This window comes from Meleagris gallopavo, chromosome 15 (genome assembly GCF_905368555.1).
Source record: "Meleagris gallopavo chromosome 15, MGAL_WU_HG_1.1, whole genome shotgun sequence".
Taxonomy (NCBI): domain Eukaryota; kingdom Metazoa; phylum Chordata; class Aves; order Galliformes; family Phasianidae; genus Meleagris; species Meleagris gallopavo.
Genome location: NC_139418.1, coordinates 13618997 through 13632275, shown reverse-complemented (window position 1 = coordinate 13632275; position 13279 = coordinate 13618997). Strand labels below are relative to the sequence as shown.

The 13279-nt window shown below is 43.7% G+C and overlaps 1 protein-coding gene across 9 annotated transcripts in view; it reads right to left on the bottom strand.

The window, feature by feature from the left end:
• The window catches only part of RASGEF1C (RasGEF domain family member 1C), a 79767-nt gene that overhangs the window by 54704 nt on the left and 11784 nt on the right, over positions 1–13279 (bottom strand). For 2 of the 9 annotated variants that reach the window (XM_085236389.1, XM_085236390.1), the window contains one exon: positions 11643–11767. The exons of the other annotated variants lie outside the window; for them this stretch is intronic. The gene's annotated coding sequence lies outside the window, so the exon portion shown is untranslated. The remainder of the gene's footprint in view (positions 1–11642; positions 11768–13279) is intronic. 9 annotated transcript variants of the gene reach the window in all.

Here is a 13279-nt window from a genome sequence, read left to right as displayed (position 1 = left end):
AAAAAAAAACAAACACTTCTAATATCCAGAATGAATCGCTCATAAAATCAAAGATCAATCCTAAAACTAAGGAGCTACTTTTCATGATGGATGATGTTTTAAGCCCTGCAAGAGAGAAGACAGTTTCTATTTAACTAATGAGATTTGGTAAATGAGTGTATTTCCTGCACTACTAACTACAGACTTACCCTTACAAAGTACATTATGTTAAATTGGAGAACAGCCCATTATTCTGGAATAAAAGACTGCCCACTGGAGAGTCTGCACTAAAATAAGTATTCCAAGAATACTTTCATCCCAGAATACAAGCAGTGTACTTGCAAGCAGAGACCAAGCAATCCTTAAATACAATGACTTCTCCTAGAGGAATCCATACAGTCAAAGATGAAGCCCAAGCAGCCAAAGAAAACACTGTAGTTGCACCTGTAGGTTTACACAAAATCTCAAGAGACAGGGATGAGCTGCCTCCTGCGAACATAGGAGCCTCATGGCACATGCATGCTCTGCAACACAGAGGCATGGACTGGCTCTGTTCTCTGCACCAGACCATGCAGACAGCACTCTCTATCCAACTCAGCTCCTCAGGACCACAGCGCACTCCAGTATGTGCTGTCTGGAGTTAGCTTAAGCATTTGGGCACAGTGCTGCGCTGCAGGGTACAGGCAAGAAGGGACAAGCATCCTCAGCACTGCAAGGATGTCCATTGATTTGGGCATTATCATCACATGAATGTGGACAATACGGCAGTGGGGAGCACAAACATGTACTGGCTCCCCCTCCAACACTAACAGCAGTTTTCCTTGCGGTCCCCAATGCCTGACACCCTTAACCCTCAGGGACACGGCATAGACGCCACTAAGAACACTGACAGAGAAGACAAGCAGTAAGATTAGCCAAACCCTTTACACTAGCAGAGGTTGCAGGCAGAGGGAGCAATGCTCACTGGGCAGTCCACCTGGTGGGCTCCCAGGTGGGAAAGGCCTTTGGACTGACACTGTCCTCACACATTCCTTAGGCCAGCAACCAATACCCCTTGGCAGACTATGTGCTACCAACACAGAAATACCATTCAAGTTATGCCCTGGAATAATAAGCAACAACCTTACCTCCTCAGGAACATCTCTGTGCTCTCTCACCATGAACAGCCAATGTCAACTCACCAGGACGCCAGACTCTTAACTTTCATTATGGTAAATTATTCACAGCAGAAGTGTCATTTTAGCAGTGTTAATTCCCTACCATTATAAATATTTTCAAATCATGACTTTGCTTTTCTTATACCTGCGGTGACCACAGGTGAGGTCTCCTCACCTTTAGGCTACGCTTGGTCCCCACCCTACTGGAAGACAGAGAAAAATTCACAGGAGCTCTCTTAAAATCTTCAGTAGAAGCATTAATATTGATTTCTTTCTGAACAGTTCTTTTCCCTATTCCTCCAAATTGTCTCCTCCTATCAGAAGGCCCAAGTATGTGCCTACTCCATCTTCAGAATAATCAATATATTGATACAGAAGTGAATGCCTTGCAGGACATCTTTTCAGTGCTTTAATACTCTGACTTTTCCCTATGGCTGTTTGAACTAAATCCATTCTAAGCCTTAACTTTGCTACTGTACCAATGATTTCCAATTTAAAGGCTTTGCCTTGACAATTACACACATGCAAGCAGATACCCGTGCGTGCATCTCCATTAATATTCTAAGAGATACTTGAATCCTTTAAGATTCTTTCCAAAACCTTTTATTATTTTCCCCACAATGCTGTTAGGTTACCAATTAACCCTACTGAAACATCACTTCGTCCAACCTTCTTAGAAGCTTTTCTCTTTACACAACAGTCAGACAGGACTACATCACAGAACCACGTGTTAATCTCCCCAGATGCAGATACAGAGCCCTGTGCTTTTTGTTAACCTAGGGATGGAAACACTGTGACTTGTATACAACTTATCCTCTTATCCGCACTTGTTTTGTTGGTTCAGAGCAGCGCCCTTGAGCCACACCCTGAGAATCATCTCTGTATCTTCAGTGGTCTGATCAGCAATACAAGCACTATCAGGTAACACAGATTTGGCACACTAAGGAAAATGGAACAGGCCCAGGAGAGCAGATAAGCACGTTGTAGCAGCTGGGATACACCTTACTCTGATCTCCCACAGCATGCCACCCCTGAGATGGCAGCAGATGGAAGCACCACTTGCTTCCAAGTGCAAGGCCAGGCTTCGTGCTGTCAGCCACCCCACAGCATCGACAAGGGCAGCAGATTAAACCACTGCAGACAAGACAACAGCCCAAAGCCTGCAAAGGGCTTATCCTCCCCTCAGCTCACACCAAAATAACCAGGGAACCAAAGCAGAGGCTAGAGCCCCAGATGATTCCCACACCTCAGTTTATAGTCAGCCTTCTGGGAGGCTACCTGGATGGTGATCAGGACCATGCTGGCCATCACTTGTGGGTGATATAAGGAAGATGAGAAGCAGTCCTTTGTATAAGCCCTGGCTGCTCCCCTATTTTTGCTAGCAGCAAATCTTTGCTTTCTCACTTTTAGCATTCTTCTAATTGAAATCACCTGCAGTGTCCAGCATTTCCTAACACGCCCTTGTTCATTGGGATAAACGCGCATTTCTGTGCTCCGGTCAAAAATGAGACTTTTTCCATGATCAAAGGAACTGGAAATTTCACGTTGCATACATAAACCACTACAGAAATGAAAATAAATTTCCTATATGAGAATGAAAAGACAGAAACCTTCCTACAAAAACACGAGAGAATAGACACTCAAGTCACATACCAAGCATTTTACAGTGGCTTGGGAAAGGAAAGGAATATAAAATTGGAAGTTAACATTCCTTATGGAATGAGATTAGAGATATTTATTTTACGCTCTGCTTGAAATATCATAGTAATTTTCATCTGCACTAATAAAAATAAATCAGAAGCTGATCTTCCATGCACTAAAATTACCATTTCATGCAATAGTCACAATGTTTCTGAGACATATGTGCCCTTTGGAAGCCATGCCACAAATAGAACTGAATTTAAGGACTGCTGTGTGCACAAATTTATGACATCAATTCTTTCCAAAGCAGAATATTGTTGTGTACAAAATGCCATGCGGGCAGCTACAAAAAAGCATCCAGCATCTAGCAAAGACTCTTAGCTTTCAAGAGAAAAACAAATAAGACTGTGAAACTAAAAGAAATAATCGCATTGCACGATACCAACCGCTAGGTGACCAGCAGAGCCCTGTTGGGAGAGCGCTGGTCCACCAGACAGGAATTAATGGATTCACAAGCAACACGTCTGCAGCCCAGCCTCTCACAACGAGGCACATTTGCAGAGCAGGATACAACTTGCTGCTAGACGGGAGAAGTTCAATATTCATTAACCAAAAGAGCCCCCACTTTGTGCTGCTGTCTGCAGTACAAATCATCCGCCTGTGGGTTCTGTCAATCCCGTCACCCGCTGTTTTGTGAGCGCTGTACCTAAAGACACCACGCACTGCATCAATACTCCCAGCCCTCAGCTGGGGCGTTTTCAGAGGCAGAGTCCAAAGCTGGGAAACTGCAACCGCTTTTTGGAGTGATGCAGACAGAAAATGCTGGAAAGACAAAAGGTCGTATCTCAAATTCACATACAGCAACTCCTTTGCACAATAGTTTGCTCTTTTTCAAATGAGCTGCATGAAAGGAGAGGACTGAAACCAGCAGTTGTCCCTTGGGAGATTGGCTCTGGATCCTCCCAGGTAGCTCCACAGCAGGCTGGCGAGCGCCTGCTTTTTCTTTTGCGACTCAGGATGGTAATGCATTCAACTGTGCTAAAGCGAAAGCATCAGGCGCACAGATTTTAAGGAGATAATATGGCAAAGGCACAGGGATTTGATGTAATCATACAGAGATGCAGGCAGGAACCACTCCTTCCTTGCTCTTTACTCTCCACTGTCCCCATTGTTACAACAGATAGAAAAGGCACAGCACAATTGCTTCAGGTGACAGGGATGCTGGGGTACCTCCTCAGCTGCCCAAGGCACGCTGCTTCTCATAACCCAAACTCAAGCCCAGCTTGCTCACTGATTCTTTCACTCTTCTGGGAGTTGCATTCTGGTGTGCAAGGCATCGAATGCAAAGAGATTCACTAGCAAGCATCGTCAGGTGGGAGTCTAGATTTCTCAAGAGGTCAAAGACAGCCTTTCTTAGATGTGTCTCTGTCTACCTTCCTAGTGCTCAGCTCAGCGTGACGTCTTGGTAACACACAGATGCCCATGGAGCTCAGGCAAGCCACAGATGGGAGACAGTTATAGTAGAGCCCCAGTACCACATAGCAATCAAAAAAATCCCACTGCCAAGCCTCTAGAAGTCATCGCACAAGAGATTTTCATAACCATCTCTTGGTCCCTGTGAGCAAACAGTCCCACCAGAGGCACAGGTCATGCTGGAAAACAAACCCAACAAACTGCAGTACTCTGCAGACATCTTCCTAACACAACCATGGCTGACGTCTGCTTTCTCCTAGCACTGGCAATTCTTGGTGACTCGTGCTTCCTCTCTTCTCTGTATGCCTGGAAATGCTCTTTCATACCCAGTATGTCAGCCTCGTCACCTTGCTCCAAATAACTCATATGAATGTCTTGCATTTTTCAAGTGATGTCATAAAACATGGGGCTGCACACACCACAAACACTGACATATTTCACTAATACAATCCAGAAGCAACTTATGAAGAATATTTATGCAGCTCTTTATTATTTTCTATGAGAGGTAAATGACCCTTTTGGTGAAACGGTGACTTGTGCTGACAGCATCTTCGTTTTTAGGAAAAAATACCAATTGAGGTAGGTTTAGAAGTTAACCCAGAAGTACAGATTTCTCTGGTCTTGTCAGAATAACAACAAGCAAACTTCTCTTCTTCCAAAGATTTTACTGTCATTCATCTTTCAAGCTAGTCTTGCTAAACTATTTACTTCACACAATAATTAGCAGTAATACGAACGAGCTAAAGATGCATATAAATAAGATCTATATATTGACTAAGTGAGCCTTTAAACACAACCTGCCATGATCTAAGTCATCTCCTTAATATACTTTTGTGGCTAAAGGTCAAATATTTCTAAGTGAGGAAGTGAGTGATTTTGCTTATTAATGCAGGGCTGAGACTAAGCAAGGTTAGCTGCACATGCTGATCTGCTAAAGCACTCCCAGGCTGAGGAAGCAGTAACATTTCAGATGTCTGTCCAATTAAATGTTCTTAATTGGTGTGTAGCTAATTGACGTAGAGTGGCTTTGTCGTGATGTTAGCTGTTGATGAACAATTAGGTAGAATGCAGCATTAATTCCTTCTCTAACTACTGAGGGAGGCCAACATGTTCAAACTCAAGTGAAAGAACCCAAACCTACGCAGAGCAGTGCGATACCAGTGTGCAATATCTCATGAGGAGGAAAGCCAAGAAACCAGCACCCGTTCCCCAGCCAATAGCAGGAGATCACTGCAAGATCCCCAGCCCAAGCAGGTGAGATAACAAAACCCCAATTCTTCATGCCTGCACATTGCTCACTGACAGCAATAATACCCATTCAAGGCCAGACTAAGGCAACTCTTCATCAGGTTTTTTTTTTTTCCCCCTTCTTTTCTTACATGTTTTCTGGTATTTTACCTTTTTTAAAAATAGTATTTTAGAAAAAACTCCCGTTAGCATTTATTCAGATATTTCACATTAGCTCACATCCTCGCAAAAACATCTCTTCTATCACTAATACTGAAACCAGCCCTCTTCTGCTCGGCCAGAAAAAAAAAAAAACAACTTTTCAATATTTTAGACTAGGAATTATCTGAAGTAACTGGGAAAGAAAGTAGAGAAACCCATTTCCCTTCTCTGCTCCAGATCACTTTGTGGACTCTGGCCAAAACCAAATGAAAGGCCCAAGCGATGCTCTCCCAAACACCTTATCCCCTGGAGGCAGTGTAAGAACAAGGCTTTCTTACTGAAACCGCAGTATTCACTACTTTCCCTGCAGCTGTTCAGCTCCCCTCCCCACCCCTGTGGGAGGCTGCTGGCTCCTCCTGCTTCAGACCAGGTGCACTTTTCCCAGTGACACCAGTGCAAGTTCCTCAGGTCCCTCTGGATGTCTGCGAACTGCAGATGGAGAAGAACAAACACCAAGCTCCCATCGTCACTCAGATGCTGGAAGACCATTTGCACACCCGCATTTGCTGAGTCTCTCATTCTTTTCCAATGGAAGATCACAATCCATCTTCAAGCTACAGAGGAGGCTCTCCAGTAAAGACAACTTTCCACAGTAACCTCAGTCATGGGGAGCAGACCAAGTTACTGATGGGACAGGGCAGCACACCCCTCCCCCTGGCTGCCTTTGGGAGCCTGGTGCAGGGCACAGTGCCAGGCGTGTGTGGTGTTTGTCCACCCTCCCGAGGGACAGCAAAGGCACAAGACAGCCCAAAGGAAGAGTGATGCAAGACTCAGGGGAGCAGGATGGCTCCAGGGAGCCAGCACTACACTCTCGTTCTCTGCTACATCACCCTTAGACAAGTCCCATAATCTCACTGCCCCACTGTTTCCGGCCATCAAAAGTGGATAACAGCCCGTCTCTAGCAGGGGAGGACGCCTTGATAAATGTACTAATTATCACCAGACACCCCACCCAGCAGGCAAGAAAAGAGAGGCCATTTATTTGCCTAAAAATCTTGCAATTATAAAATTACTACTTGAGAAGTCTGCAAATCAGGGACCTGGAACCTGGTTTAATTAAATCAATTGGAATTACAGCATTAATTTACAACAAAACTCAGATCTAACAGGAAACAGTTTATACCGACCAGCATTCAAAATCCTTTCATACACTGAGAGCAAATGCATTTTTATTATTCTTAGCACAGCAGAAACTGCCATGAAACTGCTCAGCAGCGCTTCCACGGCAGCAGCCCGGCCAGCCCAGCTGCACCTCCGCTGCTCCATTTGTCATCTCAATGCACCATTTGTTCCTCCAAACACCGATCATCTTACACAAAGCAGTTGTCATGCGTCTTCCCAGTCCCCACCATTTCAAGCACTACACATTCCACTCCACACATGCTCATAAAAATCACTTGCCATAAGAGCTTTAAATGGTCCTTGTCAAAACATCAAAACAGAAGGTGTTTAAGACGGAACCTCAGATTCCTCGTGCTGCTTACAGAAAGAGCCATAAGACACACAGCCTTATACAATGGGCTTTTCTCTTTGCAGCATACCTCCGAGATCCCGGGATTGGCTCAAAAACAAGCATGCCAGGTGGGGAGGAAAGACGACAACCTTATAATAACTCCATGCACAGGAGGAAAACCTGTCTACCTGTAACAGAAACCACAAGGAAGTGACTTAAAGTAGTTCAGTAGTATTTGTTCAGTGGTTGTGCAAATCTATCTATCAAATACAAACATTTGTCAGGCAATCAATGCTGATGTGGAAAAGCTCGTTTCATCCTGCCAAACACAGAAGGCCAGAGTCTGTTTTCCATGAAGAACAAACTTTGAACAATTCCAATGGATGAGAACAAGACTCTGGGTTTATCTCAATTTAACTGACAAGCACTCTCAGTCTCTTAAAAGCTCAAACCTCTACCAGATCTTATGTTGGGTAGACAGCAATTGCTCATCTATTGACAGCAAAGAGCTGTGGATCAAGTCTTAATATTTGCTAATATATCTGGCTGAAAGCGGACTTTAATGGTCCAATCCATCTCCCATCACCAAAAGAGGATTAGGTCACTTTAGCAGAGCTGCATCAAGTGGCAGCGTTAGCATCTGATCAGGAAAAAAAAAAAAAAAAACAAAAACATTTTGTGGACCAACTAGTTCTTACTGACTGCATTTTGTCTGTTAAGAAATTTCCAAATCTAAGATTGGTAACAGAGAATGCCAGCTATACTGCTGTGCTATTAAAAAAAAAAAAAGTGTTGAGTAGTAGAACTCCAGATCTCACTCAGCCGGGTGTCATTGAGCAGTAACCCTGGTGAAGCCAGGAGAGCTCCAGGAACATAAATATGAAGTGACAAGGAAAGCCAGCCTACTATTCACATCACATATTTCATGCTTCTTTCTATTTCACAATAATACACCAAGTTAAGCTGCTTATTAGTTGGGCACATTCTCTCCTAACCGCAGCCAGATTTGTATTTTATGCTGGGCTCACCATCGGTACTGACTGCCCTTTAATCATAATACTGCTGTCATTTGTGGTTCCCCTTTGCAAGATACTTGCTCTAACACACAAACTGCACAGCTGTTAACACTGCTGTAGCCCAAAGAGAAAGGCACAAGTAAGGCCAAGAGAAGGGCTTTACTGTAACCGTCCCTGTTCATATGGACCTCTTGCACATTCTCCTCGAATATTTGTTAGCCTATATGATGTGGTGGCATCTGCTTCCAAGCCACTCAGCACACCAGTTTGTCAATAATGATCTTCCTGACATGAATTAATAACAGCTAATCGCTATGCAATAAAGAATAAAAGGGGTTTTGCACAAAAGGTCTTCCACAAAATGACAAAAAAAAAACCAAACAAATGCTTTTTATTAGCAGGATCACTAATAGCTGCTCCTCATCTGATCTGTATGGATTTCAGAAACATTTAGCATCAGTTAATGAAATTACCCCGGAAAACATAAATCCCAAAACAGCATTTCAAAACACATACCATAGCCTGGCAGCTTATGAATGAAATGCTCCATAGGAGTTTGTGTACATTTATTATTTACTACACCACGTTAAGAAATAAGACTGCAAATGACAAGCTGACGCTCTTCCAACTGTGTACACTATGTAATGATATGTGCTACCAGGGCTCCTCACCTCCTGAGCAGCTTCTCATTGGAGACAAACAGAAGGATCCAAAGGAGCCAAGCCACCTTGGCTTGGTAACAGACTGCAGCTACTCTGCCTTTATAAAGTTTTATCAAGGGTGTTTTAAAGAAGTTGAAAATAGCATTTTAGATGGTTGTTACACATATAACATATGCACTGAATGAAAGCACAAATCCCATCCCTGACATGCACAGGAGGCTTGTGCTGCTGGCAGCCTTCATGGAGGCAGTAAGGATCAGAAAGCTCTCCCCAGGCTCACATCCCACCTTGCTCTACTCCTCTACTCCAGATCTTGCTTTCAGCACCCATCCTAAATTCATACAAAGTCTGCTCACCTCACAGAGATAGACATTCATATCTGACAGCTCACATAGGACCAAAGAGCCAGGTACAACACAGGATGGTAAGAGAAGTCTTTTCCTTAAATAGCCAGCAGCCCTCGTCCTTAATTTGCAAATACCCAGGCTCAGAGACTGCCCCTGACTTCTGAAGAACTGCTCACATGCCCCAAGTTCTTCAGAAGTATCTGCAAGACCACAGGTTTAGCACTTAACACTATCATAATGATGTATTTTGAAGAGGGGAAAATAAAGAGCATTCTAAGCTGTGATCTTCCAAATCTTGCTGGCTTCCTGTCTTGGTTGCATTGGGCACTTCTGATGCAGCAAGCATTATTGAGGGGACAAACTGAGTTCCAAAACAAAACACACACAAAAGCCCCACACAAAATTGAAGCAATCACTAAAAACATTCCAGCATAAAACTACTTCATTCTGTCAGATCAGGTCTTTGTGGTCACGTGCCATGACCCAAAAGTGTCAGTAAGAGAAATTAACTACTTCATCCATCTTTCACTGTGCTTTTTTTCTGCTAATAGGTATTGTAGCTTATTCTTGACCTTTGAGAAAAAAAACACACACAACCCTACTGTGTCTGTGACCCAGGTAACAGTGTGGAGGGGGAGGGTCACGTCAGAAATGCCCAAACATCTCCAAAAATCAAAACCACTTGTGGACTTGTGGCAGCTCCTGCTGTTAAATGGTTGGATGGAAAATAGGAAAATATTACCCAAGTAAAAGGCACCCAACCAACCCATTTTAAGGCTTCATACTTCCAAACCCAATGAGTTCTGCTGGATCCACTGTTTGCAGCTGCACCCCTGACCTTGATGAATTATTTCATACTGTGTCACCCTAACAGCAAAATCACAAGTGACCCACGTAGCTGCTACCTCAAACTCTTCTCTGCATGCAGATAAAGATCGGCAGAGTTTCCGTCTGAATAAGATGATGGAGTTGAATGAAGCGATGGGAAATATCAGAAGACCTCTATAGTTCTCCTTGCTCTTCCCAGACTTGCTGAGCGCAGACCCACAGAGCAACTTGCCTTTTGCCTGCACCAGCATGGAAAGTTGCAGCTTTCTGCACTTGTGAATTTCTCTTCTATCTGCTCTGATTTGTAGACAATAAATTCTCTGGAACGCGAGGTCCAAGCCTCAATGACCAGACCCTACATGCTGTATGATGTTTATACACATGCATTGGAACAGACTGTACGTACATATTCAAAGTTGCTGTAATCAGGAAATGAGCCATGAAATGTGTAAATGATGGCACGTTAATCTTTTTTTTTTATATATATAGCTTAAATTAGAATCTTTGGAATTTCACAGCCAGAGACTTTTAAATAGGTCAAAAAATGTGATAATCACACTTAATGATCGCACTCACATGCTCTGCATCAGAAGTAGGAGTGGGGAAACCTGAGCAGAATGGATATGAACTGCTGGCACAGCCAAAAAAAGCATGTAGCAAACCTCAAGTGATTTTTATACCAAAAACAAACACAACCCAGGCCAGAAGTTTTTTCCTTTTGGTCCTACATGTCAGAACTGGGCTGCAAGACTCCACGTGATCAGAAATTAACTGCTGTGCCTCTGTCGCTTCCTTTTTGCCAGCTCTGCAGATTAGCAAAGGCTCCAGGTTTGACCCCTTATAACTGGAGAGCACATAGTGATGAAGAGAAAGCACTCCCTACCTGAGGAACACACTTTATTATTGGACTTGTCCACACACATTTCACCTCATCAGCATTTTTAATTTTTTTTAATGAAACCAAACAAGAACCCACAGAGCAATCACAATAATCATTTAGGCTCCAAATCAGGGGAGTACCTCTAAGTTCAGATGCATGCCTATGTTCTCTTTACACCAACTGGGCTGTATGGACTATAAGCCTAGTGGAAACATTGTGGAAAGACTAAGAATGCCAGGGAAATACACCATAGCTCCTAATTAACACTGTCCTGCCAAGCTGCTGAGACATAACCAAAAAGCTAAACCAAGAAGAAAAAAAAAAAAAATCAGCTATATTTTGTGTCAAACTGAGGAAACAAAGTCAATGTTTGTCTACTGTGAAAGTACAAAGTCAGCAGGGGAGACTGCTTGGAAGCTTCTAAGAAAGCTACAGAGAAATGTTTTCTGGTTTCTTTTTTCCTCCAGTCAAAATTGGCTCCTTCTGAAAAACAAAGCAAGGGAAAAGATGAAAGGCTCTCTTTTCTGAAGCCAAAGATGAAGAATACAAAGAATATTAATGACTAACAAGTCTGCCCGTAAATGCCATGAGCTTAGTGGTAGTAGGGACAGAAAGGAAGAATAGGTCTGCTATTAACTAATGAAGTTTCCGATCTAACGAGTGGTGATGAAGGCTGATTGGGTCATTTATTATTCCATAGCGTTAGTTGAGAAGAACACAGGTTCCCTATGAAGGATAAAGGGAAAGATGCCATTACCAGACGCAGGAAAGCTCAGGATGACTGTTGGTCTCTCACAAAGCACGGAGCAGCAGTAAACTCCCCATCAGTGCTCGTCTCTCTTTCCCACCTCTGCGTATGCACAGGTATACAAGATGTCTGTCCTGCAGGAGATTGAAGAATTGTTTCAGATGTGTCACGTGGCTTATATGACACTTCTAGTCAATCCAGTCACAAAATATTGTATTTTCATGAATCACGTTTCCCAAAGGAAAGCTTCAAAACAGAGAGCATTGCCTTCATCGTGGTTATTGAATGCAGTGTGAGCCTGCCCAGCCACCACAGCTCCCCAGGACGCTGACATTCCCCATCACAGGAGGGATCTGTTGACCAAGGGCAGAGCAGCACAGAGGCTGCGCCCAGCCCCTCATCTCTGCACCGCCACGCAGCATCAGCACAAAGCACAGCCCTCCACAGCTGACATTCACCCATTTGCTTCTGAGGAATTCTTTGAACTTCAGGAAACAAAGCAAAACAACACCGTGGAGAAAAAGAAAAAGCCAGAAGCGACACTAAGCAAACTTGAGATTTGGAAACGGATTCATTTGCCAGCTCATAGGCATACACACCTAGTGTGTCTATATTTACATGTTAGACTCAGGCTCTCCACTCCATAGAGGTATTCTGAATATTTTTTTTAAATCAGCAAGAACTCAACCATCACTGCATCTGCAGGAGAGAAGATTGAAAAAATCCCCCCAGTCTAAGATGTGGCCATTCAGGTTAAAGTAGCCTCCAGTCTGCAGCTCTCCTTACAGCAAGACAGAGCCAGAGCAGATAAAAGAAAAATTTGACTTTCTTTTCCCCGACAGGGCATCGCAAGCTCCCGCATACGGACTGTATTTTGGATTGGAATCTGATCCAGTAGATATGACAAACCCTTGTGTTAACTTCAGAGGCTGTGGGATGGAAATGTGGGGAGCGTGCTTACAGCATAAAAGCTGGCAGTGTTCAACCAAGTGCTGCCATAGAGCTCTGCTGCTTCCCCTGTCCTACAGGGCGGGTATGCAAAGCTGCAGACTCCATGCCCAGCTCCGAGTGACACACAGCAGCCTCAGCACATCACCAAGTTCTCTCAGCATCTGTCTGAGAAATGGGAATAACAACACATCCCAGCAGCATCACAAAGGCTTCCTAATGCTTGCAAGCACTTTGTAGATAAGGAACATCAAGACAGCAGTTGGCAGAAGGATTTTGGGCAGGCAGACAGACATAAACCCAAGCACTCACGTCATATATGCTTTCAGACAAGCACAGCAGCAGATCAGTTCCCTGTATTTAGTGGTTGTGGGCTTCATCCTCTCAACATACTGAGCACTGCCTTTGATCCAAAAAAATGAGTCCAGAGAGAATATTCGCATGGTTAATGTTAATCATATGCTCAAATTCTCTGGATTTATAGAGAGTAAAAGAGAAAAGTGCTCCCCAGCTCCAAAACAAATTGCCCAGTTATATTTAGGACCCAAGTAAACATTCAACGAGCAGAAGAAAGGCCTCTGCTGTGCACCTGCTGGATGTCTGCATCACTGAAGAAACCCAGACTTTCCCACCTGCGTGTGAGTTAGTTGAGACAAACCCTTTCTAACATCACCAACATGATGCTGTTGGAAAGAAGC